This window comes from Bacillus rossius, chromosome 1, assembly GCF_032445375.1.
Source record: "Bacillus rossius redtenbacheri isolate Brsri chromosome 1, Brsri_v3, whole genome shotgun sequence".
Classification (NCBI taxonomy): Eukaryota; Metazoa; Arthropoda; class Insecta; order Phasmatodea; family Bacillidae; genus Bacillus; species Bacillus rossius.
The window spans coordinates 87015291-87043060 of record NC_086330.1 but is presented as its reverse complement, the minus strand read 5'-3'; the positions used below and the strand labels follow the sequence as shown (position 1 = coordinate 87043060).

General features: G+C 38.0%; 1 protein-coding gene across 1 annotated transcript in view; it reads right to left on the bottom strand.

The window, feature by feature from the left end:
• The window catches only part of LOC134539223 (breast cancer anti-estrogen resistance protein 1), a 182577-nt gene extending 156312 nt beyond the window's left edge, over positions 1-26265 (bottom strand). Inside the window, exon 1 of the mRNA XM_063381035.1 lies at positions 25737-26265. The gene's annotated coding sequence lies outside the window, so the exon portion shown is untranslated. The remainder of the gene's footprint in view (positions 1-25736) is intronic.
• Positions 26266-27770: the final 1505 nt, after the last annotated feature.

Here is a 27770-nt window from a genome sequence, read left to right as displayed (position 1 = left end):
GGCCCGGCCGTCGAAACCTCCACGCTCGTTCAGCGTCAGCACCTTGCGGTCCGTCCACACCGGCGTCACATCGAGCAGTCCCGCTTCCTCGCGGTCTTCACACGGAGTATTCCACTCGGAAATCTTCGGCTCGGCCCTAACATTACCGAAAGCGTTCAGTATAGTGTACCAACTTAACTCTCGCTAGCTCGACAGTGCAAATTCATAAAAGTTCAAGTAATTAATTTTACCCATTAAATTACCAAAATGTAAATAAAAGTTATTAAATATAACAAGAAATTGAATAAATATAAAAATATTAAATATAGTGACCAGCAAATAATCACACACGGTCGAGGCAGTTACCAACATGGTAACAAACATATATTTCCATCATATGGTGGAACACTCAAAATATATTTTTCATAAAACTTTTGTGATAAACCATTTTACTATTGAATTTGCACTCAAGGTATTAGTTTTACATTGCTAATTGACACATTCACCCTTTCTATGTGGAAAGGATTCCCCATCTTTACACTTGATCTCTCAAAACCACGAATTTTCGAATTCGCCCTTCTCCTCCCGGCTCCTGATATATTTTTTTTACTGTTAAATATTTTCAGCCAAACGCAACACAGTATTTAAACCTGTTTCAAAAGATGTAGCCTATTACAACAGTTTGGGAAACTACTATGTCAACGAACCAGTTGGACTGTTTGATGCTGACCTGAAGCGACCGTGTTGGCAGCACTGAGGCCACCGACAGCGAGCCGCCAGTAGTGATGGGTCGTTCGTTAACGATTCGTTCAAAAAAAACGAATCTTTGAGAGAACGAAATCTTGCGATTCGTTCGCGATGTAAAGAACCGGCTCTTTGAGAGCCGGTACCTTGAAAGATTCGGTAGAACGAAAATGCGGAGAGAACGAGAGAACCGGCTCTTTGAGAGCCGGTACCTTGAAAGATTCGGAAGAACGAAAACGCGGAGAGAACGAGAGAACGAGAGAACGAGATGAGAGAACCGGCCACGCGCCCGGTCTGATTCGTTCGTGAAATGATTCATGACGTCAGGAGTCTGAAGAATTAGTAATCACAGCGTGAGCATGTTCATAAGAGCAAACGATAACTGATCAAATAAAATAGGGTAACATGAAAAGTATCTATACCTGAAATTGTCAACTGTTAAGTAGTGGTTTAAAATTGCGTTTTCACATTCACATACACAAATTTGGGGGGAAAAAAAAAACATGAATTAAAAATAACAGGGAAAGTAACTACAAATGTTTACACTTACCATTTAGGTGTTAATTAATGTACCTACTTCATTTTTCTCTCTTCATACTGAATCGCAGTAGTAGTATTCAATTTTTGTCTTTTTTTCTCTAAATGTGTTGGTCTACATGTAAACACTTTACTCTCTCTAGAGTGTAAATAGCCTGTATATTAATATTTGTAACTTAAAAAGTAATACAATATAAATAATCTTGTTTCATATACGCAACTGTGATTCACTGGCTACGAAAAGCAATGTTCAAGTACTAGCTATAATAGTGCGATTACAAATTAAAGTTAAGAAAGATCACTTTCGTACCTAACATTCTTAGATTTAATGCTCCCGTATTATATAGAATCACTGCATGAAGCATTTGCAGCGATCAACAGTCAATAATTTTATAACAGTCATTATACAACTAGACGTTTGAAATTTCATTTACCCATGCAGAGTAGATAAAGATAACCACCCACGCGATCCAGCCTCCTCTCGTTATCGGGTCACGCGATAACGAGGGGAGGCTGGAAGCAAACACGTAGCCAATACTCTAAAGGATGAACGAGTTACGACACCTGATAAAAGAGCCAGATCCTATTCACAGAAAAGAACGAAATGACCGAGATGAACGAATCGTTCTGAACGAATCTTTCACGGAACTGATCCGAAAGTACCGGTTCGGTCAAAAGAACCGTTCTGCCCATCACTAGCCGCCAGACGCCAGATTGTTGGGAACCTAGAGGGAGGGAGGGCGTGGTCCAGCGCGCAGCGTCCCGCCATCCCGGCGCCGCGCGGCCGTCGGCGACAGCGACACAAGCGCCCCTAGCGGCCCTGGCGCTATGTCGCAGCCACGCTCACTTCCTGAAGACGAAACTCGTCCGCGATCTGTATATGGTATATAAGTGCAAAATATCTCAAGTTCTGTATTTAAAATGTTACTGCAATCCCGAAAAGTGCTTTATTATAAGAAGTAGTAATGACCCTTCCGCTTCATTTTATTACGTTCATGCCATCCGATGTTATGGATATTAATACCAGGCGCCAGGGGCGCAAGTAATTGGGGAGGGGGAGATGGGGGATGTGTGGTCTCCTCCCCAAACCGAAATTAACAATATTCCCGCCAAAAAAAAAAAGAAAATTATTTGAAAACAAACAGCGGTAAAAATGGTTCTACACCAACACCCCATCCCCCTGCATCGAAATAAAATTATGCGTATGCTCCTGATTGATACATTTTTACAAACAGTTATGACTTAACTAACAAAACTAACACCTATTGTTGTAACTGCCTAGGACGCCCAATTCTGCGTAACACATACGTCAATGTTCAGCGGCAATAACGGCCCGTCCCACTCTTAGATTGCAGTACACGGCTTATGGCGCGCGCTGTTGCCAAATCTCTAACATTACGAATTTCAGGAGATCAGTGTCTTTGTAATTTGGATCGAACAAGAAGCATTTTAAGAAATCATATCGTAATTTATAATATTTTATACTATTACACATATAAATTTGTAATAATGCCACTTCTATGTAAATTTCAAATAAAAACTACCTATTGTAGACGAAAATTTCTTATAGTTTTCTTTTCTGTTCTAAAAATCCCATATATATATATATATATATATATATATATATATATATATATATATATATATATATATACTAGCTGCCCGACCCGGCTTCGCACAGCTTTACTTATGGAAAAAAATTAAGCCACATCTCCCATTTACAGTAATGGTAAATAAAAACAATTCAGTGAAAATTTATTACAATACTGTATAATGTACCGGAGAGAAAATGAATAGCACCGATGGTTTCCCGACTCGTGCACGCAACGTACAACTGATGTACCCGTACTTCGCTACGGCAGTCTACAGGCAGATCACTCTTGCGCCGCTCATTATACATGCCCCTCCTTGTGGGTACGCCACTGCCACGCGATGCCCGTTGCCATGGAGACGCAGAAGGCATGAACAATGCCAAATCCTGTTCTCATACGGATAAAGTACCCACTGTTGCCTGGTTTTAACCTCCCATGGGATCTAATTTTCGGAAAATGTCATACTGCGTAACATAAGGAACATTAGGGGCAGGCATATTTCGCGAAAAAATCTGCTCGGCGTCGGCGGTCCCTCTCCCACCCTCCCCCTACCCCTGCCCATTACCGCCACACCTCCCCCTCCCACTCCCGCCACACCTCCCCTTCCCACTACCACCACACCTCCCCCACACCCCCCAATTCCCACAACACCTCCCCCTCCCACTCCCGCCACACCTCCCCTTCCCACTACCACCACACCTCCCCCTCCACCCACCACTACCACCACACCTCCCCCTCCCACTACCACCACACCTCCCCCTCCCACTACCACTTGCAAAATTTCAACGGTGATGAGGACTGCACTAACAATGAAATAGCCGTTGCCATAGAGACGAATGAAGCATCAACAAAGCAACAGCCGTTGCCATGGTGATTTCCTACCAAAAACTGGAAATAAAAAAAAAATTTAGGGGTGGACTACCCCTAACATTTAGGGGGATGAAAAATAGATGTTGGCCGATTCTCATAGATACCGGATAAGCACAAAAAATTTCATCAAAATCGGTCAAGCCGTTTCGGAGGAGTATGGCAACGAAAACTGTGACACGAGAATTTTATATATAAGATATATATATATCACATTTTCATGGGCCCGATAAATGCCGTATTTTTGGACAAGTCGTGTCCAAAATGATAAATAAAATACGGTAATGGAAATTCTCGGTCGAGTAAGTTATGGGAAAAATCCGAACAATTGGTTCGAAATGGGGAAGATTTTTTGAAAAACAGAAAAATCGCAACAACTCCCATAATATGAATAATATCGCATCCGTTTTAACGTATGATAACTCGGATTACCTAATGCCGAAAAACGTTTTCTAAATACATTTTTGATACGACCAGCCATAACTGCATGGGTTCGAAAAAAAAATTCACCGGACAAAAAAACGTAACTGCCTTAGTAGACACCTTATCAAATCTGTTTAAATTGTTTGTAATAATATCATAATTTTTTTCCAAAACTTTGTCTAAAACAATGTTTGATAAGATGGTTGGTGTTGAGAAGGATAGAAAAATAATTCAAAATTTTGTACCATGATCGCTATTGAATTCCTTCGTATTTATTTCATACATTTTACATATTATGTTCAAGAATCGATTATAATATTTTTTGTTGACTAAGGAAGCCATGTATTTGAAATTGCTTGTAGGACAGAACCCCACTTATCTAAACGCACGACCCTGTTTCCTCTTACGACGGCAGCGCGCGCTCTTGTACTGATAAGACACATCTTTAACAGCTATTTCCACGGAAACTGTAGAAGCAATTGAGATGGGGCTGCTTTTAAAAACTAATTCAATTCATTGTGAACATTTTTCTCGCTTTCGTCCCCCATCTATCTTTGATAGAAAAAAAAATTTCCGCTGGTCAACTTTTTGATGTGTCAGTTTGTGAGAAAATGCATTTCAATATATTAAAAAATATATTTAAGTGAAACCTGTACATTTTTTGTCTTAACATTTGTTCGGTGGCGTCCTAAGGCATTAATTTACTAATAAAAAAAATCTGAATGAAATACACATGTAGGTTTTCTTTTTTTGATGTGAAACATATCGGAATACTTCAAAACAGTTCGCAGCGAATAAGTTATGTTTTTTAATTTTTTCGGACACTTAAAATATTGTTAATTATTCAAAATAAGCATTTCCTGATGCGTATTTTGATTCTATACAATATGAAAAAAAGCTTGGTCCAAAAATTAAAATTTTAAATTTCGTTTGATATTTGGCAACAACGCACGAAGAAACAAGGACAGTGCTAACGGCAATCGGCGTGTGTTAGAGAGAGAGAGAGAAAGCGCCCATTTACTTCCACACTGCAATCTAAGAGTGGGATGCTCTATAGTAGGCAATACTTCGACCACGCAGAGCTAGTGACCTGCTGTGGGTTGCTGTCATAACTTAGAAACTCACATATTATAAATATAATTTTCTAAGTTATGTCTGTTCTAAGCTCTGTATTTCTTAAGTATGATTATTCTAAGTTGTTTTGTTCGGCGTTGTGTGTTTAAAGTTACGTGTATCTAAGTTGCGTGTTTCTGCGTTTCTAATTTATGTGTTTCTAGGTTATGATCGTTCTAACAATGACAGTTCTAAGTTATGTTGATTTATTCGAGAATTCTAAGGCCCATTCTTCATTGGCACGGAAACAAAAACGGATCCCGAAAACGGAGACGGATCTCACGGAACGTTTCGCTATTGCATCTGATGCTTCCACAATGCACGGAAGCGTAACAAATCACAACCAATAAGATTCCATTTCAATTTTACGAAAAATTGATTTAATTTTAAAAACTATTATGCTTCGAAACCATAGCACGGGCAGAATTTATATAAATAATACAAATAAACCACAAAATAATAATAGAACACTATATATTATTGTACTTGAAATATTTTTTGACGTATTTAGAACATAAAAAAAAATAACATGGCTACCACCGCAGACAAGAACTCGTCTTCTATTGGTCGCACGGAGCGACGTGAACGCAAGAGCTCAGCATTGCCATTGAATATATACATTATATATATTCAATGGCATTGCTGAGCTAATCCGTACGGGTCCGTCTCCGTTTGCATGCCATTGTAGAAACCCTGTTCCGTGAGGGGGCGCTGTTATAACTTAGAAACGCACAACTTAGAAACACATAAATTAGAAACACACGAGAGAGAATTTTCTAAGTTATGGCCGTTCTAAGTTGTGCCTTTTTAGGTTATGACATTTCTAAGTTGTGTGGTTCGGTGTTGTGTGTTTCTAAGTTACGCATTTCTGAGCTATGACAGATATAAATTGTGTGTTTCTAAGTTGTGATAGTTCTGTTATGACCTTCTAAGTTATGATGTTCCTAAGTTATATTTATAAGATATGATATTTCTAATTAGTGTGGTTAGGCGTTGTGTGTTTATAAGTTATGACAGTTCAAAGTTGTGCGTTTCTAAGTTGTGATAGTTCTAAGTTACGACTTTATAAGTTATGGAATTTCTAAGTTATGGAATTTCTAAGTTGTGTCTTTCTAAGCTATGACTTTCTAAGTTATGACGTTTCTAATTTGTGTGGTTTGGCGTTGTGTATTTCTAAGTTATGTGTTTCAGAGTTATGACAGTTATAAGTTGTGCGTTTCCGAATTTTGATAATTATAAGTAATGACTTTCTAAGTTATGACTTTTCTAAGTTGCGTGTTTCAGCGTTATGTGTTTCTAAAATTCGTGTTTCTAAGTTATGATCGTTATAACTTGTGACAGTCCTAAGTTATGTGGAATTTTTCGAGAATTCTAAGTTATGATTGTTCTAAGTTGTGTGTTTCTAAGTTATGTGTGAATCCCTTCCATGAGATCCATCTCCGTTTACGTGATCCGTCTCCGTTTCCGTGTCATTGTAGAACGGTCCTAAGTTATGACAATTCTAAGTTGTGTGTGAATCCCACCTGCAGTAATCAATTATTAGAGACAAAAAAATTAGCGTATTCACTTCGTGACATGCTTAAATTCAAACGGTTATACCTTAGCGCTTCTTCTGCTATTGGCTCACTGTTAATCTGGAGGACTGTGGACCAATTAGAGACCCTTAATCAAAGAAGTATCGAATCACGAGCTATCCAGGTGAGACGCCTCGCAAGTCAGCAGGCAATTAACAGGTGATTTTTGCCCGAGCATGCAGAGGATCGTGGAGTCTAACCTGGAGGTCATTGAACCCGCGAATTTCTCGTCCCTCACCGACAGTTATAAATAGAGAAGGGGTGGAGCAAAACGGAACCATACTGCGCATGACGTCACGCGGCATTCATTACGGCCTGCCGCGTGGAAGACATGGGGAGAATACTGATGACACACACAAACTAAACACCTCAAATGGGTTTCCGTAGTATTGGGCGTGTTTGTGTGTGTGCGTGTGTGTATGTATAACGGGAACCTGAAAAATAAACTATTAGAACATCCAGCTCTAATTTCGCATTTCTTCCTGAGTAATTTTTTATTAATAATATTGTTGCATACTTATTCTAAACATACGAAATTATGTATAGTACGGTATCTATTAACAAAAAAAATTGTAATTTTAAAAAGCTATAGTTAGCTTATATCCCCCTTGAAGTTATACAAAATCGTGCGAGATCTTGGTAAAGGCAGTAAGCTATTTTGGGTGATGCAAGGTGAGCTGTTAGGTAGAGCACCTGGAATCACTAACCACAAAGACAGTGTGATATGTGTTGAGAGTGATAATGTAACTCATGATGTTATTTCGGACATCACCTAGCTGACCACACTGTTATATGTCATAAGAAACCTCAATAACGGTCACAAAAATAACAACGTGGAAACACACGCAGAAAACAAACTAAAAATCATCCGATTTATATAAAAATTAAAAAAAAAAACACTATCAGCACAGAAAATTCCATTAATGGAACTAGTCAAAAATTATAACAGCACAGACGGACACAGTGGGATAACAATGACAGTAAATAAAGACAAAAACAACCTTGGACAACATAGCGACTGACATCGGCTGACAGTGTAACCATCAATGGCGTGTGTCCAAAGTAACATGTTGCATCAATCTTCCCCATTGCAATATCAGTTCAAAGAACGGATAATGTAACTTGTCCAAACCCCCTGTTGTTGACGTAATTTTTTTAAAACATGAATTCTAATTTAATATTTTTAAATCCTTTCTGAAATAAATTTCTGTATCTGACACGGTACGATACCTTGCAAATAATTTTACTTAAAGATTCGGTTGCGTTCAAATTATTTATTTTTTTTGGTAAGACATTTCTTGTTTTTATTAATGTTTGCCAATTTTTTCTGTATGCTCCACCACCTTCGATTCCGAGCCTGTGTTAAGTTAGGCTATACGCTTTTGTGATAATTTACTCTCTCGTCTGTTGCTTTAGCTGAAAGCCGAAGTGGCATATAATATATTATTGTACTTACGCGATGTAAATTAAGTTGGGAATTAATGAGTTAAAACTTGTTAAAACTGAGCTATTTTGGATTACATTAGAGTCCCGAAAACTCGGTCTATGTGGACCGAATGGTGGCAGAGTTTGTGAAAAAGCCGGGTTATCGGGAATGGGGTTAAAAAATAATAAGTACGAGTGTTTCCTTAGAAAATACAGTACTGTGGTTTTATGTATTGTTTTCTTGAGAATACAACCGATAATAAACTGCTTAGATACCAGTAAACAAAGGAAAAGTACGTACTTTATGAAGGCATAGAGTTTTTACTAAATGAATATGAAGATTAATGAATACACAGTTTACAGTAATTTACTTGATAAAACAGACCTTATAAAAATATTTTATGAAGGCATAAATCTGTATATAATGAAAATTAACTAGCCGACTTTGCAACAACTGGCTACCTACTTAAAAAAAAAAAAAAAAAATTGAATGCACTACACTCTGCATTTTGCTGTTTCGTCATGAAGACGACGAAGGAACAGTGAGTCCATTACCGACGCACCGTGTACACAATACTGAAGGGCGGTTTCGACAGCCTTTAGTCCATCACTATGTGATATTTTAGGAGCTTGTGCGGTGGAGTCCTCAACGTAAACGTCTTCATCATTTTTCGGCATTGTTTAATTAATTGTTACAGCAGCAATAATTTCTGCATCAGACATCATCTTCCTCGGTATCATTCTGGAACCACTGTTAGACGTCATTTTCATCGGCTTCTACACATCCAGGACCTCTTTTCAGGAATTCGATTAAGTTTACATTTTCTGCACCATCATGTTCAACGATGTTGATGTCATAGACTGAACAGCATAAAATACTTTTATTTGCGCGCCGCGCCGCGGACTCACGTAAGCTTCCGGCTGTCACAACTTGCGACGTCTGTTAGTCCCATTTCCTCCGGTCACAACACCGTTTGTATTTTACTTTTATTTATTTGAGCCTCGAAGGATCGCATCACATACTGGGCTGGAAATGAATGTGTTTCAGTAATTGTTTCCTCGGTTATATTTGAGTGGTCTTAGAAACTTTTAATGTCATAGTTATTGTGTTTTTGCATTTTAAAAATATTGAGCAGCAGCACTCAAACCATACAAATGTATTTCTTTTCTGAAAAGTAAAGAAATAACTATAGATAAGTATTCGCACGAAAAAAATCTCTAACAAAGAAAATAACTGATCTGTTTTATACAACGATAAATTTTGTAATACTTCTGTAATTAGAACAGGTTAAGTAGGTACTGTGTGTATTTAAAACTAGTAGGTAAGTAGCTTACTACAACTATTGTACTGTAGTAGGACCTACCCCATTACACACATGAATTGTTATATTACCGCAAACATTTCTTTCCGCAATTGTTGGAGTGTCTCATATAAAGAATAATGTACGAGATATAAACTAAGGCTGGGTTCACAATTGAAAAACATAAACGAGTGCACAGCAGGTCATGCGCACGACTGTGCATACGACTTGTGCGAAGCAGGTTCACAATTGAAATCTTACTGTTAATTTCGGCCAATGACATTTCGCGATGCATCCGATATGTGTTGGCAGTGTTAGTAAGTACGGTTATCCCGTGACATCTAACTAGCAATTTATGAGCACAGTTTTTCAATAAATAAATAAATAAATGGTTATATAAAATTTGTAGCTAACCATTCTAACCACAAAAGTTTTTATTTTATTTTTAAATATTATATATAAATTTGATAGTGACTTTTAAGTAATAGTATTAATTAATTTTTCAAGCAGGAATTACGCCTGAGCATTGTAATATTTCGACGATTTCTTGCCACAAAATGATTTATAAATATGAATAGTTCTCTAGTCCCGCCAAAATGGCTTCGTGCTCTACTCTCATTGGTTGTTGCGCCATGCTTCCGTAACAGAAATAACATATATTAATTTCCCAAACATGCCCACGATCTGTCTCCCATGGACACGACCGTCCAATGCGATATTGTGAATCAGTAGGTTCGAAAAAATGGCAGTCAAATCTTGTGCGCATGACTTACTGTTACTGTTATTTTTTATATTGTGCACCCCACGTAATGATTGCTATGTCTGTAAGAGACTCGCGCCGCCTTGCCGCACGATGCGCACCGTGCTGATAACGGAACTCCCCCCAGGCGTGACGCGGCGCTACTAAATATAGTCGTGTTGTCTGCGTGACGTCACAAGAACACTTCTAGATACTCGCCACGTCACTGGCCGCAGGAACAGCTGACGCGCGTCTGTCCGAGCGCAGTGGAACCGGAACTGGGCGGGAGCAGACTAAAGCTAGGTTTACGATTGATTTCCTTAAGAATTATAACTTAACATCGAGCACACGATTAAGTCAAAACTACATTTTCCAGTTTATGATTGACATAGAAGTCGTTAATTCTAACCAATCACAGCACAAAACACATGGTCGGCCATTGTTTGAAACGGAGAAGCAGGTTTGAAATAGGTTATTGACAAATGGGATATATATTTTTCGAAATGGATGATGATTACAAATTACAAATATACGAATTCTAACCCAAAATACTGCCTCGCTCGGTCCAATAATACGACATAAATTTCCGGTTGAAAGGTTCCGGTTTGTTGTGATTGGTCGCTTCCCTTAAGTCTTAACGAAAAATATAAAATATAACCATTTCTGTTAAGTCTTAAGTCATCATATGGTTCGCACACGACCCGTCAAAATTCACACACGACAATCATAAACCATTCCACTAGTTTACATAGAGTCATATGGTAAGTACACGACTAAGTCTTAAGTCTTAATTCTTAATTTTCAATCGTAAACCCACCTTTACGACCCTCACTGGGTGTAAAGGGTGTGGCAGAGAGTTTCGGTTTTGGGTGGCACGGAATACATCCCAAAGACTATAAATTACCACCGAAAAGGATATTTTAACTCATTTATGACATTTTTAAAAGAAAAAAATTGTACATATTAGGTCTAGAGTAGCAATAAAAATGTAGAATTACAAATTTATACAAAAAAAATAAATTGAACTTACTTTAAAGCTAGGTACAGACTGAAGTAGATTATTTTTTATCTGGTTTATAAGGTAGAGGTTTACTTGCAGTTTGACTAGTTGGCAATTCTGCAATGAAAAAAATCGTAGTGGTGTAGAATGTTCAAGGATATAGTTTGTTTAAATTTAATGCTGTTTGTTGTTTTAGAAGGCGAGGTGCAACAGGGAGTGTCATGGTTATCTAGATAGCAGTGAAACTTATTGCTTATTAGGTATAGATAGAGATAAATTATTAGTATTTTTGACGTGACAACGTCTAATAAATCGATGAACGCCGGCTGCACGCACGAAAAAGTTTCCCGTAACGCACATTGTCCCGTTACGCCGTGTCCCGTTACGCTCTTTGTACGCTTGCGCCGCATCTATCTCTCCCACTCGATTGGAACAACCATCGATTCGACTTTTTCGAGGCACATTAAACTTGAAACACTCCCATTCGTTTCCTACTTTTCCTATCATCGTCCTATCCTTAACAGAATAACACAGATTGGAAGAAGTTAAATAGCAAACACGTATAAAAGTTATAGTTAAAATAATCTCTTCGTTAAAGTAATAAACATATTTGAATTAATGAGTGCAAATAAAAGTAAATTTATCAATTAAATTGTAGATTTCATTTTACTCCTCCTTTGTATCCATACAAAATAGTGATAAGTCAATAAAAATGATTCAATTTTATTCATAAAAGTATGCATTCATTTCATCAATGTTTTGTTATGACGTTGTCACGTTAAACTATCGTCCGTAAACCGACTTTACAGACAACCAAGTTTTTTTTATTGAACAAGAGATAATAATTGAGAATAGTAAGGATGCGTTTGTGATCTCAAATGAAAAAATGCCCTTTTTCCGCGTCCTGTACTGTCGCATCCATTCACTGGCACTTTTTGGCGCTTCTTTTGACGGTTTATTCCCACGATGCCTTTGATAATACCTGTTATCTGTTTCTACCGTTTTATAATTTTTAGGCATAATGTCATATCACGATCTCCAGCTGAACAAAAAAAAAACAATCGAACATATAAACTTATAACTTATAAAGTCTGTCTCACATGTCTAAAAGTATTTTTGACATTACAAATCACAGTGTTTCCTTTTTAAAAATAAATTAACACATACAAAATTGCCTCGTGAGTAGGTATATACATCTTTTTTACATTTTAAATCACTCTCTCACATAAAAAATATTGGTTTGTTGCAAAGTCGGTTTACGGACGATAGTTTAACGTGACGTCATAACAAAACATTGATGAAATGATTGCATACTTTTATGAATAATATTGAATAATTTTTATTGAATTATCACTATTTTGTATGGATACAAAGAAGGAGTGAAATGAAATCTACAATTTAATTGATAACTTTACTTTTATTTGCACTCATTTATATAAATATGTTTATTACTTTAACGAAGATATTATTTTAACTATAACTTTTATACATGTTTGCTATTTAACTTCTTCCAATCTGTGTTATTCTGTTAAGGATAGGACGATGATAGGAAAAGTAGGAAACGAATGGGAGTGTTTCAAGTTTAATGTGCCTCGAAAAAGTCAAATCGATGATTGTTCCAATCGAGTGGAAGAGAGATAGATGCGGCGAAAGCGTACAATGAGCACAACGGGACACAGCGTAACGGGACACAGCGTAACGGGACACAGCGTAACGGGACCATGTGCGTTACGGGACACTTTTTCGTGTGTGCAGCCGGCGTTCATCGATTTATTAGACGTTGTCACGTCAAAAAATGAATGATACTTATAACGTTAATTACACAAATCAAATAACTGTTTTTTACACGAATTAATAAATTTTATATACTTTAAATAAAATTAAATAAATATGTTAGCGACAATCGTTAGCAGTTACAAAAACTGAGTAGTAGACAAACCAAAACCACAGCTACGAGAATTCCGTAGAATCACTGCTGCGACATTTCTACTTCTCCCCATTCAGCCGTTACAACTAGTAGGCTATATAGCATGCTACGCTACGTACATATCCCCCCTTCCCCAACTCGTCTTCCCATTCGAGCGCTAGTGCATGCGTTGGAGTGCCGTCACCGTTGACGCACTCTCCTCTTCTATCGATTCCCCCACAAAATAATTAACTGTTCCCCTCATGCGATCGGAATGTTCGTAACGCTCGAAAATTGATGTAGCCCCTTCAGCAAAAATGTTTCACTAAAAAAAAAGTTTTAATTTGGTTTACACGACGTGTTAGGAGTCTGCTTCCTGCCAAGATATTCGGTTCCACGCGGTAACAAACATTTAGGAAGCGACTGCACATCATGGGCGTAGCCAGAAAAGGAAGGGGGGGGGGGGTTGGGAGTTCAAACCCACTTCCTCCTCCCCCCCCCTCCCCACGGAAATGAAGGCAAGAAAATTGTGATTGCTAATGTTATCCATTCGAAGCTATCACATTGAAATATACACACTTGTTGTTCCAAAGTAATTACTTACCTATTATTACATTAATATTTTGAACTCGCCGCGCTGCCGCTCAACGTCGATTAACCAATGACACCGCCCGCATCATCGCATTCGTTCGGTAACCTTCGACATGATTTCGTGCTGTACCCCGCGCCGCGCATGCACCTGTTGCTTCAGTCGACTCGTAAGTAAATTGTTATTTAATAATAAGATTTTAGTAAATGTCAATAATTCTAGATGTGCAGTGTAGAGAAATATAAACTTGACGGTAAGTTTTAGTTAAATTGTCAATTTGTCAGATATGTAAACCAAGGGCGCCCATATGATAATTTGTAGGGGGGGGCCAGACTTAGGGGTATTAAGTATTTTTAATATTTTGGAAGACTAACTGCGGCTTGTTACTAGCCATAAAATAGTTCCAGTTCTGACCCTGTTAAAATTTTTTGTCCTGTTACTAAAATACTAGACCACAGTACTCATTCGCCATAACAAAAACTTTACTGGCTACTTTATTAATTAATATTAACTATTTTATTGAAACAAATGCATTTTTAGCAACACAAATGCAGGAATACAGTCCTTATATTTTTGCAGCGTCTGGGGTACACGAATATCAAGAATACAGTCCTTCAACTAATTGCTCTCTTTACCCCTAAATAAATGTCGCATACAAATTAAATTAAAATGATTATAAAGTTTAAAACGTGTTGGTCAAAAGTTTTAACTTTGGGAGAGAAACGATTTTAATATGTTATCACAGTCAGAAAATAGTTGTTTTTAAATGTAACACCTGAACTACGCTTATAATTATAGTCAAAAATTGTTTCACAATTAAATGAATATTACTATGTTTCGATATGAATCATAATTGCTTATCATTTAGAATTAGCACAGATGGATTCAGTAGTTGATGACTATAAGTTTATTTAGTGATAGTAAAGCGCAGAAAAAAATAGTTTATTATTAAACTAGAAAATTTAACCAAACAGTATTTAGAGGTTAAGGAATTAAGTGACAACAAAACCAATGAAAATAATCGAAAATTTCTAAATGCTGACACAACTCATATATCAGCTTTCCACAGAAGAGTTTAGTTCGGCGCAATTAATCCACACAAAACAGCTGGACACTATGTCGACGCATATTTTAATAATATAAGAAGATCCAAATCACAGCATTTTTTTTTTTTTTTTTTTTTTTTTCGTGTCGTGTGGTGCGGGCCCATAGGCTACAGCCTAGATAGCCTGTGCGTAAATACGGCCCTGATAAACCCTTAAATAACATGTTCAGTACTTAACTTTAGAATTAAGAGTTCAAGCCGATCTGTTAAAGATTAACTGATAAATATGATAAGGTGAAGTCCAAAAAAATGCAAGGCAGGGAATTCTTCCAGCTCATCAACCCGACCCTGGAAAGTCTCGTCTGTGTTCAGTCGTCTCTGGCAAGGAGTGGACAAGTTTGCAAATTCAAATATAAATTTATTTTAGTAGCACGCGTCTTACGAAAAGGAAAGATATCCAAGAAAGGCATGTCAGACAACCTGTCACCACACAAAAGTTAACATGATACAATGCGTGGTGCAATTGTGTTTAGTCGCTGAGATGTCACTTTTATATCACTCGTGCAATGAGGCAAGTTGTGGAATGTTAAAAAAATAAGGGGAACGCAGGGGTGGGCAGAGGGCAGATGGCAGTCATTGTTTTTACTATTTAATATTATATATATATTCATTCCGTTCAATAAATTATAACATGTATCTTCAGGGGGTGGGGTGTTTAAAATTTTATGAAGATAACGATTTTACGAATGCAATCCAAGCGACCGTGAGCGTACGTAAAATCGGGATTCCAGTGTAAATTGCTTCCGAGTCTACTGAAGGTAGTGGGATCCTTATCCCTTTAAACACTTTTGAAGGGAAAAAGTGATTTTCCTCTAAATTCAAAATTCCAACATAAATTTTACGTTGTAGATTTTTCTGAACAATAATTCTTATTTGAGTAACTTTAAAGGTGAAAGCTTACCTTAAAAATTGTGAATATTCTGAGCGGATGTGACGAATGAGGAAAACTAAGAAACACTACATAATAACAATGGTTTTTATCTTTACACTTTTCACTGATTTATTTACACCTAAGTTATTTATACTGACTGAATACACTAAACTAAATCTAGACCAGATGCATAAAACTGTAGACCTAAAGGCTATTTAAAAATCTCTGTTTTGAGATGTTATTTGTGAACATACACATTATTATGACGAAAAAGTAGCAAAACATTTCGCCGTCTACAAGCACATGTCAACTGTTGTGTTATCGCGTGAGCTTGGGTAGCATTACGGAGGGGAATGACTCGCCACGGGCATTGCGCTTGAACAGCGTTTTCTCCCTGTACACAACACCTTATATCGCAGCAGCAGAAACTAATGCTTGGACTAACATAAAAAATGAAGTAGACATGTAAAAAACAATATTCAATAATATATTCCTGTTGAACCACTTATACATAATACCGAATTTAAATAAATTTCTTTAAAGTAAAACACCTGACTACACTATAAATTTTTTTCCTTCCCTGAAAGCTAGGGGGGGGGGGGGGCCACGGCCCCCCCTGCCCCCGGGTATGGGCGCCCTTGATGTAAACCTCTTAATGAATTTGCCCAAGATAACTCAGGTAGAACAAAATTATGTGTATGTAGGTAAACTTTTTTCTCGAATTAATTCATTTTGTTTCTTTTTATGAAATTAGTTTACTCTTTAGACAACAGAGAGCAGCGAAAGCCTAAACATTTACCACAGCAATAATTCAACGATATTTAGTTGCACCGTCTATCAACAGACCGCACAAGCATATTACATAGATTATTTTATTGAATATGGTACAGGTCGCAGCACAAAGCCGATAGTAGCCAGTAGCAAATATCTCCCGCAATTTTATTCTGCTGTTATTGTTCAGGACTGCACTCTAACATCAAAATGCAGTCATCAATTTTGTATGGGTAATTTCACTAACCGACCTCGGTCAACCTGATGCTCTATCCACTCCTGAGTGCCGGCTCGATGCACCAGCTCGCGAAAAAGCACGATTAAATTAAAGCTACCAACTAAACATATATTATATTTTAAATGTTTATTTCTATGTTAATTTAATGTTTCTTTACATTAGTTTAAATTCAACAGCGAACACAGATTTCCCCCCTTCTTAACTTAGTCTAGGCTGGCTGGCAGCCTGGTGGGAAACGACAAAGTCGCCCCAGAAACAACCAGTGCCAACAAACCAAATGCGGACAAAATGTTCAAGCTCCCGCCCATTTGCATAGTAGTCTTTCTACTCTGTCCAACTCTTCTTCCAGAACCATCCTTCTGTTTCCTGTAACCAACCTGCTTGTAATTAATGCATGAAATTTTGCATCCCGCATGTCAGTGCCCAGGGTTTTCCCTGTGTGTATGAAGGTTTTACCTGGGCCCAACTTATCTAGTTTTAACTTAGAATAGTCAGTGAGGGGAGTTAGTCATGGCTAAAACGTTGCCATGGCTGGCCAATCCCCTCCTAGCACATGATGCATGCTTCCTCTCCTGCATGGTTCATAACCTGCTTGCTTAGAGTGTATAGGCTTCGGCCTGAGACGCACTTAGAGTCTTCCCTACCCAGACCCATCACAAATACACTTAGTAATTAGTTAGGTTAGGAAAGTAAACAATTTTGTAGAATCTTCCCGTGTTTCTTTATTCTGTTTCGGACAGCATCTTTATTTTGTTTCTATGTATATTTACACTGGCGGAAATAAATACACATATCGCAGCACGGACCCGATGGCAGCCAGCAGCAGAAAACTCGCAATTATTTATTCGGGATTGCACTTTACCTCAACAATGCAGTTGTAAATTTCGTAAACTCATTCCGCGATTCTTGATTCTGTTCCGGACATTTTATTAGGCTGCATGTTTATACTACATGTGCAGAAATAATTACATTCAGGAAGGGGAATAATTTTATGTACATTTGTGCGGTTTAAAATGAATAGTATTTGACCTATCTGCTAGTAAATTATATATAAAATCGTGGCAAGCATACATGATAAACTATTTATTTCTGAGCACCACTTTGTATTTTTGATATAAAAAATTAATTAAATAATTGAAAAAAAGTAAACCATATTATATTTTTTTTACATATTTTACCAATATTCTTAATCCAGGATGAAAAGTTAAAAATAAAAATAATAATAGTAATTTAATTTATTTTGAAATAACGTTATTAATTTTATTCTAAAAATATAAAAAGTATTAAGGAAATGTAATAATAAAACGTGCATATTTTTGACCATAAGCCCTCACCTATTTTTATTTAATATTACTTATTATTTGTAATGTTTGTAATATTTTTTCTAGGGTACGAATTTCACTTTGTCAAGAAATGGAGAGAAAAAAAAAGGCGATAAGCTTAAGAGGCCGTGTCAGTAAATGTTTATTTCCAATATTCTGCTCTAGAAGTTCTCTCTTTTAACAGTGAGATTTAGTGGCTTTTTCAACCGAAGGAACTGTAGCCGCAGCGCGTGATAAAGCTACTATACCCTTATCACAGGATTAGTGGGAAGGTTGACAGCTCGAGTTTACTCGACGAAAAATGTATCTGGTTCCTCGACAATCTGAGAGGATGACAATCTGACCGGCGCGGCGGCTCACTAGGAAATTGCGGATGCAGGGATTCAGAATCAAGAAACCTCACTTTAACAAATGTAGTATGAGTCGTATCTAAAACTAAAACTAAAATTTTTAATACTTTAAACTTATCGGAATACAATTAATCTTCAAACATGTGGTAATTATTCTTTATCTGGATGTAATAGTCCGTGAAAAATAATGTTAGTTGACATTAAAAAGTATACGAAATTCATCATGTAACGTTTTAAAAGGATAATAACATAAATGCATATGCTTAGATATTGCATATGCATCACACACAATCTAAATACAATCTCACTTAAGTCAGACTACCTAATTTTTTACAATGCACCATCATACAGTTTAACAGAGGTAGGTGAACCTCTTATCGACGTTGTTTCAAAGAATTTAAATTTACAAATATTACTATTTATCTTAATACGATATGTAGCCTACCTTTATGAATACGAACTTACAAAAAAATTATTGAATTTATCACATTACACTTTAACATTACACAAGACTAAAACACTAACAAAACTTAATTTTATACATTGCTGTAGCATATTAGAAGACGAAATAACTCACAAGACTAACATTAAGAGGGCTGCATTACAAATTTACTTTACAGAGAAGAAAATATCCTTTCAAGATATTTCATTACCTCATTGATTACATAATACTGCCGTTGATGTGATCGTAGATATAAAGTATTTAAAAAATATATTCCATTATGTTTATGTAAATATTTTGAAAACGTTATTGCTTAAAGATGCTCATTATTTAAATAATAACGAATCTTTTACTTTTATGTACTGAACAAACAAAATACTTATAAGTTAATAAGAATAAGCTTAGTTGAGTAACATCTTCAATTTGTATTGAATTCAATGTACATATCGAAAATCATGTACAATGAATGCAACAGATTGAATTCAATAAATATTTGATCTTGTGAAACGGCCATAATATTGATGTAGATTAGGGACCGGAAAAATTCGCGGTTTCGACGGCCTTCAGGATAGACTGCACATTCCCCTGTACACTCGGGCAAATAACGGCAGTTCATTTGCTGCTGACTTGTTAGTCGTCTCAGCTTGTTTGTCTGTGATTCGATCCTTCTTTGGTTGGTGTTTTATAATTGGTTGAGATTCGTCCAGATGAACAGTAAGCCAATAGCAAAATCATCTAAAAGGTATATGTATTTGACTTCTAGCCTATCGCCGAATGAATCCGCGAATTTTTCCGGTCTCTATTAATTATAGATGCTCACATGCATCGTGAGAGTCCGTATAAAGCCTATTACAATTCTATAAGTATACATTAAAATGCTTTTAAAATATACATGTGTAATATAATTAAAACTTGTTTAAGTAAGATCATCACAAAAAAAATGAAAATCCTTCAACAGTAAGTGATGTTTTATAAGATTTTAACAAAACACACTTACAATAAGAGAATACTAATCATACCACATAATTCAACACAAAATATACATTCCAGTAGGCGCTACGTAAAAACAACTTCTATTTTTATGCTGATAACTCTGCATTGTTTTATATATATCATTATTTCTAACTTTTAATATTCTCTACACATTAACTGAAATTACTTATTTACGGAGTCTTAGCTAATGTTGGTCTGTACCACATACAGTTCGTACGATATCTCTACGCAAAACATATACAGTTCATTATTAGTAATATCAATTATATTTCATGAACATTTTGAAATTAGTATAGGCCCTAGGTTGTTCACTGTTAATTGAGTACTTCTGAAGTATTTTCATTGTGAGTTAACATACATACCAAATGCCATTCTTCCAGTAAAGTTACAAAGAAGACAACAAGATAATATAAATATGTATGTAGTACCATATTTTAAACCCCTATTAAATGAATAATAACTCAATCTCTATTCTGTACTATTAAGTAATAAATTTTATTAATGTTATTTATAACTTAAATAAAATGACAACTAACAAATTAGTAAAAAATATAATTACGTGCGATATAGTGTGACATTTGTACTTGGACAGCAAACGAATATAATAAAATGTCTATGACAATGTTAACTTTACTCATTATTATGGAAAGAAACAAAATGGGCAGATAAGCATATTCTACGCTGACATTTAAAAATGCTCAATTCAAAATGAACATTCCAAGAAAATTTATTTTATATCACCACAAAAAATCAAACTGCGGCGTCATTTTCCCGATGACAAACAAAAAAGTTGTATGGTCGCGAATAATACATTCGTATGGCGTCACATCAGCGGAATATTCCCTTGGCATAAATGTGCGAAGTCTGTGGCACTTATGGAGAAGTAAACCTTCGCTCAAACACAAAAACAAATGAACGAACAGCTTTTTTTTTTTTGATAAGATGTGCAATCGGAGACCCCTGGGGTGGTTGAAGAGTGTCAGGTTGGTCGCCAGACCAGATAGTAAAAGCTCAGGGGCTGAGGATAGAAAAGGCATATCTCCAAATTATTAAGTATAAATGTTGTCATGTAATATTTAAAGACTTGATTACACCCAGGTTTATAAACCCATCATGATCATGAAGACACTGATCGGAAGGTAATGTGCAATACATTTCAATGGCGTTTTCAGTTTTTGCTAAATAATTATAAATATAAGCAAAATTTCAATGTATCTGGACAAATCAAAATATTGATAATATTATTTTCATCACAGAAATAATATATGATATGATAACTAAATTTGAAAAAAGCGGTTATGTTAAATGTATTGTATACTTTCAGTAGGCAAAATTTCCGGCCCCTACCTCTTATAGACTTTGAGAAAAACTGCCTTTTAAAATAACATTGATATAGATAGGAGCGCAAATTTGTGACACGGCCTCTTAAGGGTATGGACTACTGGAAAAAGTGTTGTGGTCAAGCAGTTTCCAGTAAAGAAGCGCATTTGTCTACCGAACCTACAACAAACTTGCATGCTGCTGGCAATGAGACTGTAATGACAAATGAGCCTTCGACCTCAGTTACAGTATCTAACGACGAAATGGAGTCAGTAGCGCCGGTGCCCTGTTTCATGACTACGTCCACCAAGCCTGCATTTAGTCAGGAACCGACCAGCTTGCCTGTTATGTCATCTTTTCATTCTGTAGCTAAATTGGACGTTGGTTTTTACTAGAATCAAGACAAAATCGTGGATGAATATATGAAAGCCCAACTATTAAAAGTGCCTTGGACCCCATCCAAAGATTATAAGTTTCCCATTTCCACAAAGAGAAATCTGCGCTTTCAATTGAAATTAATAGAGAGATTCCCCTGGCTGTCATATCCCGAATATAAAAGTGGAGCATTCTGCAGAATTTGCGTCATAATGGGGTGTTCGCTTGATGAAGGTAAAGTCGGCCATCAGCGAATTGGCCAGCTCGTAACTGAGCCATTCTGCAAGTGGAAACATGCACTTGAAATATTTTAAACCCATGCAAAAACAGGATATCACAAGCGAAATTCGGAACTTGCAGATAACTTCCTTAATGTAATTTCTTCGCTGGTTTTTTCAGTCACTGAGCAGTTGTCTTCTGAGAGAAAGAGACACCAACAAGAAAACCGAAAGAAATTAATCCCTATCATAAAAGGAATAATTTTTTTGCGGCAAACAAGGTATCCCATTAAGAGGTAAAACCGATTCGGGACGGATTCACTTTAAACCAGAACCAGAGCCTGAACAACAACTGCAGAATGATGGTAATTTTCGGGCACTGTTGCGGTATGGGGCCGAGTCTGGGGATAAAGATCTTTCTGAGCATTTAGCTTCTTCTCAGAAGAATGCTCTTTACACAAGTCCTCAGATCCAAAACGAAATAATAGAAATTTGTGGTGAAATAATTCAGCATAAGATAATCGAAGAAGTAAAGGAAGCCCAATTATTTGCTATTCTCGCTGACGAAACGACTGACATCGCGCGTGTGGAGAAAGTCTCGCTGTGCTTGCGATATGTCGATGTAAAAGATGCTAAACATAAAGTTAAGTAGATGTTTCTTGAGTACATTCCAACTGTTGACGTCACAGGATCCGGTCTAGCAAATCTCATTATTAAAGTTCTGAAAAAGCATGGACTTGAATGTTCTCATGTGGTTGGTTAAGGTTACGACGGAGCTGCAGCTATGAGTGGGTATTTGCACGGTGCCCAGGCATATGTTAGTCAAGAATGTGCTCTTGCTCTTTATGTACACTGTAGTGCACACTCTCTCAACCTCGCCATTGATGACTCATGTTCACGAGCAGATATCCGAAATTGTGTTGGGATTGTGCAGTCTGTCGGTTCGTATTTCAGACATTCTGCTCAACGCACTGCTGTTTTGAAAGAAAAAATTCGAGAGCTGTTACTCGCCGACCACCAAAAAAGCCTGCTTGCAATGTGTGAAACACGGTAGGTGTACAAGCATGAAGCTGTCATGAGATTGAAATAAATTTATTCAGCGATTGTGAATGCTCTCGAAGAACTCCAGTCTAGCCATAATAAGGAAACATCGCAACAAGCTGTCCAAATGCTTAACACACTTTGAGCTTCGAATTTTTTGGTGTTTTTAGTGATTCTTGAGAAAGTCATGAGCTATACATTGTCGCTGCCAAAACAGTTTCAAGCAATTAACACCGACCTGATCACAATATTCAGCCATGTGGATGTTGCAACTTCTAAGGAATAAAGCTGATGACGAGTATCCTCATCTCTATGAAGAAGGAAAGGGTTTGCTCGAAGAAAATGGTGGTATACTGCAGATGCCACGCATAGTCGGAAGGGAGTTGAACCGCTCAAACATTCCTGCGTCAGATATATGCTCGCATTACAAAATAAATTTATTCATCCCATTCCTTGAACATACAATTCAACAGTTGAATGAAAAGTTTACGAAGCACTGTAAAGTAGTGTCGGCACTATCTGGTGTATTACCTTCAAATTTCACAGCCAGTTCCGAAATTTAACAGGCAATTTGCATGTACTCGTCAGTGCTTCCAGAAAGAAGTACATCTGTAGTCAAAGCAGAACTATATGTGTGGAAAGCAGTGATGACAAGCACCTCTCCTACTCCAAAATGTGCTTTGGAATGCCTAGATAAGAGCGATCGAAAACTGTATCCAAATGTTTACACATTGCTACAAATTTTGGCTACCATACCTGTTTCCACCGCTACCCCAGAAAGGACTTTTTCAAGCCTAAGGAGACTGAAAAACTACTTACGCAACACGACCAGTGAAAAGAGATTGAACGGTTTGGCTCTCATGAATATACACTATGGGACAGAAATTGATGCGGATGATGTAGTGGATATATTTAAAAAGAAAAACAGAAGAATAATTCTGTAATGTGTTTTGTGTTTGCCTTTTTTTTTTACATGAATATTAATGTTGCACTTATTGGCATTTTTAACCCCCCCCCCCCCCCCCCACACACACAAACTGAAACCTAGCTACACCCATGCTGCACGCACACATAATTACAGGTGCGACCGTAACCTGTATATGGCCGCCGAGGTGGGGTCATATGGATAGATGTTTCCGCTGTCTGTAGTACTGCTCCGACCCCCATTTGACAGTCATGCATATCCTGCAGTTCCGCTACATGTTCAACAATGTGTGCGCGCGTGCAGTCCCCACTCGCAGACACTTCAGGTCGCCAGGTAACCCAGGCAAACAGTGTCAAAAAAACTGCCTCTCGTTACAAAAAATCCAGTAGTCTGTTTTATTATCGTTCTCTATATATTTTTTTTGGGGGGGGGGGGGGGGGCTGCTGAATTCGAATCTGGTATTACCCAACAAAATTTATTGGAGTGTTTTGAGATATTCACAAAAAAACAGCGAAATGTTCTCACTTTTTTTTTGTTCTTTGCTCATAATTTGAACAGTATATGTGGCGAAGAAAAACTCAAAAGTATTGTTTTTAAAGACGACTAAATGGCCACAATTTGAGCTCAATTTGTACGTCCTATAGTTCTCTAGATAAAGCACTTCAAATATTGGTCATTTTTTCCAAAAAGTGAAATGTTAAGTTTTGTGTAAAATTTTGAGTAAAATTTTGGGAAACATAACGATTCTAAGATGAAAATTTTAAGAAGTAAAGTTTTAGTGTATCTATTTAACTTTAATTCAAGCACAGAACGACGTATGTCGACCCAATGGTTGATTCATAATTGCCAAAAAAACAAAAAAAATATGAGAAAATTGGGTTTTGGATGATTTGATCTAACCCATCTCCATGGCTTGAAATCTTCTCTAAAAATGTAGACTTTTATTTTCCACAGTTTTTAATATTTTATATAATGATATTTAAAAATATATTAAAATTTATTATAAAAGGTTAAGATGTTAAGGTATTATTATAGGCCTATAAGTAGTAGTCCAAGCTATGGAAAAATGTGTACGTCAAACACCTAAAGGATCCAACTAATTATTTTGTTAAGACACCAGGTGATCGTCATCACGAAAGATTTGAAGGGGGGGGGGGGAAGAGGACAGTTGATTGTGCACGGGAGGGGGAATTAAGGCCTGTGCAGCAACGAAATGGACACAAGGACTAAAATTCATGTCACAAATTATTGAAGCAGTAGAAATGCTTTGTGGTGTGAATTTTTGATCTTCTGAACACAGCACGTAGATGCCAGAAAGGCAAGAGTTAAGTAAGACAATAAAGATGCCTGCAAAATGTGCCTGGGTTGGAGCAACACCCACCTTTTTCAGAAATGAAACTGTTCATATATATATTGACGTCCCTCGGCTTCTGGTCCCTATTTCCCTGTTTGCTAGAAATGTCCGCTATGCCCGTACTGCTCTCGTCGGAGAGGTGTGGGTCCAGGCCGACGTGGCCGGGACCTGGAAATGCGGGACCTGGAGGGATGGTGAGGTAGAGTGACAGGTAGAGTGAAAGGACCACTCGCTGTTAATCGGTTCACGAGCTCTTTTATTGCGTTCAGAGAGCTTGCCGCGGCCTGGCGGATCCGTCGCGGGTTGCGCGCCCTTCCCACGATGACCCGGACTCCCGGTGACCGTCTCGTACGGCCCACTCGTCCCGACGCGTACTGGCGGTTCTCCCACGTAACAGAGTTCCTGATAATCCACTGTTTCGCAAAGGCACGTGACGCGTGCGCGGTCCCTACGTACTGACTCGTAACGTCGGCAAAGGTTCGGCGGTGAGTAACTATGTTCCCCACAAAGACACGTGAGGCGTGCGCGGTTCTTACGTACTGACTCGTGACGTCGGCGAAAGTTCAGCGATGCGTAACAAAGCTTACGCGTCCTATAATGACCGACTCGTGACGTAACTTACGTACTCGCAGCTCGGACACCCAATCGCGTGGGCGGCACGTCGTAGGCAGCACGGCTGCTGCGAAATGCTCGTCCTGTGGCGGTGTCGCCGGACCGTGAGCTCAACAACCCGTCTCGCAATCAGCGCGGAGCGAAGCGCACGTCCGCCGCTGCTCGAGTCCTAGGTCCAACTGCTCTCCCCGCCCGCCCGCGGGCCGTCGCGCGCGGGCTGCGGGGAAGGAAGGGGAAATCGGCCGGCGTGGGAGAGCGCCGGCGACGCGGATGAGCGCCAGGCCGCGCTTACATACAGACACTGCGACACGTTCACAAGAATTACAAGATTATTACACGATAGTTAATACATGACAATTTCATTATTTACACCCTTAAAACAAAGTCACGGTCATTCGGGAAGAAAATATATACACACAGAAACATTTACACATTAACACTGGCTCACTGGCGTGCTAGGGCGCACGAAGGTGCGTCCCTGGCCGATGCACAACACTGCGGAGACACTATGGAGGACGTTGACGAGGCATAACGGCCTGAAGGAGCCGAGGAGACACTTGGGTCGACGTCAATATATATATATATATATATATATATATATATATATATAAAATTAGTACGTACCAGTGTTTCAACTGTTGATAGGCCTGTTAGCTTCAACAAACATCTACTTCCTCAAACCAGGGAGAGGGAGAGCCCTTTCTATGTGGTTTCATCTAAACACATAATTAAATGAACTGCTGTCTCAACATATCCTTTTCTTGAACGCTGTGGACGTGGTACTACATAAGCCTTGTTAAACCAAGGAAAGGCGACATTGAAAACTTTGGACAAAAACCCCGACCTCAGCCTCCCATTGCTGTCCTTCAAAAAATTACAAAGACATTGATGTCGAGACCATCTTCACAGTTGGCGAGAAATTTATATCTGCCTTGTACGGTGGAAACAAGCAAGTGCTTCTAGATGAGCTGTAGCTTATAATTCCACTTAAAATATGGCTACTCTCCTCTAACCACAGCTGCAAAACTCCATTTTCTGCGCATTTATGTGCAAGTGCAGGATGGGCCAGCCAGTTTCATGTGGAGAGCCGGAAATGTTTGGGTGGAGGCGTACAAGCAACGGCCTACATACAGCTCATAATTTCCAACCAACCCCCTGCGCCTGACAAGCTCCCTCGACTGGTTTCATACGAATGCAAAAAAGAGTGCGCAGTGGCAATGTACAGGTGCAAGAAGACTGGGCTGTACTGCTCTAACATGTATGAGCCGTACGAAGAATCCTGTAGCAATGTGCATCGAAGAGGAAGATCTATACTAACCACAAGTTCACGGTAAATTTAATTAACTGTGTACCAGTTGCATCTGCAATCAACCCTTCTAATTCAACCATCTGATACTTTTTCGGCATTTCTTTCTCACAGATGTTCCAGAGGTAAAGCTGCGGCAAAGGCCTTATGGAACGCAGGGTCCTTCTGTACACAAGCGTGGCCGAACAAGACCTTGTTAACCAAATTTTTTAACGTTAAACAGTTTACCTTTCGGTATACGCAAATGGTAGGAGTAATTTCATGAATGGAACGGAATTCGCATGGAACGAAGCTGCCATCTGTGGCGGATGGCGGAAACAAAAATTCACAAAGACAAAGGGAAACTTTAAAGTATTAGCTGTTTAATGAATTTAACAAAATGAAAAGTATTCTAATAAAATTCCTTGTCGAAAATCAGGTCCAAATTCTAGGTTTAGAATTTTTCAAGTCTTATTCGCTTTTGTTGGAGCCATTCTATTATGTAGTTTATTTCGGTCTACTAATCAATTTAATAGTCGGTGTGTCTGCTCTGGCAGCAAATCCTAGCGGCGTGTGGAAACTGTGTGAGATTCGCGTCCAGAAATATAGTTTAAAACACAATTTGCATATAGTATTTATCACGCTCGGCATTATTTTAAAGAATTTTACATTAAATTTCTTGTCCGAGTTTCGTATTATTAGTGTACTAGTGACCCGCCCCGGCTTCGCACGGGTTAAATGCTGACACTAAATATACAT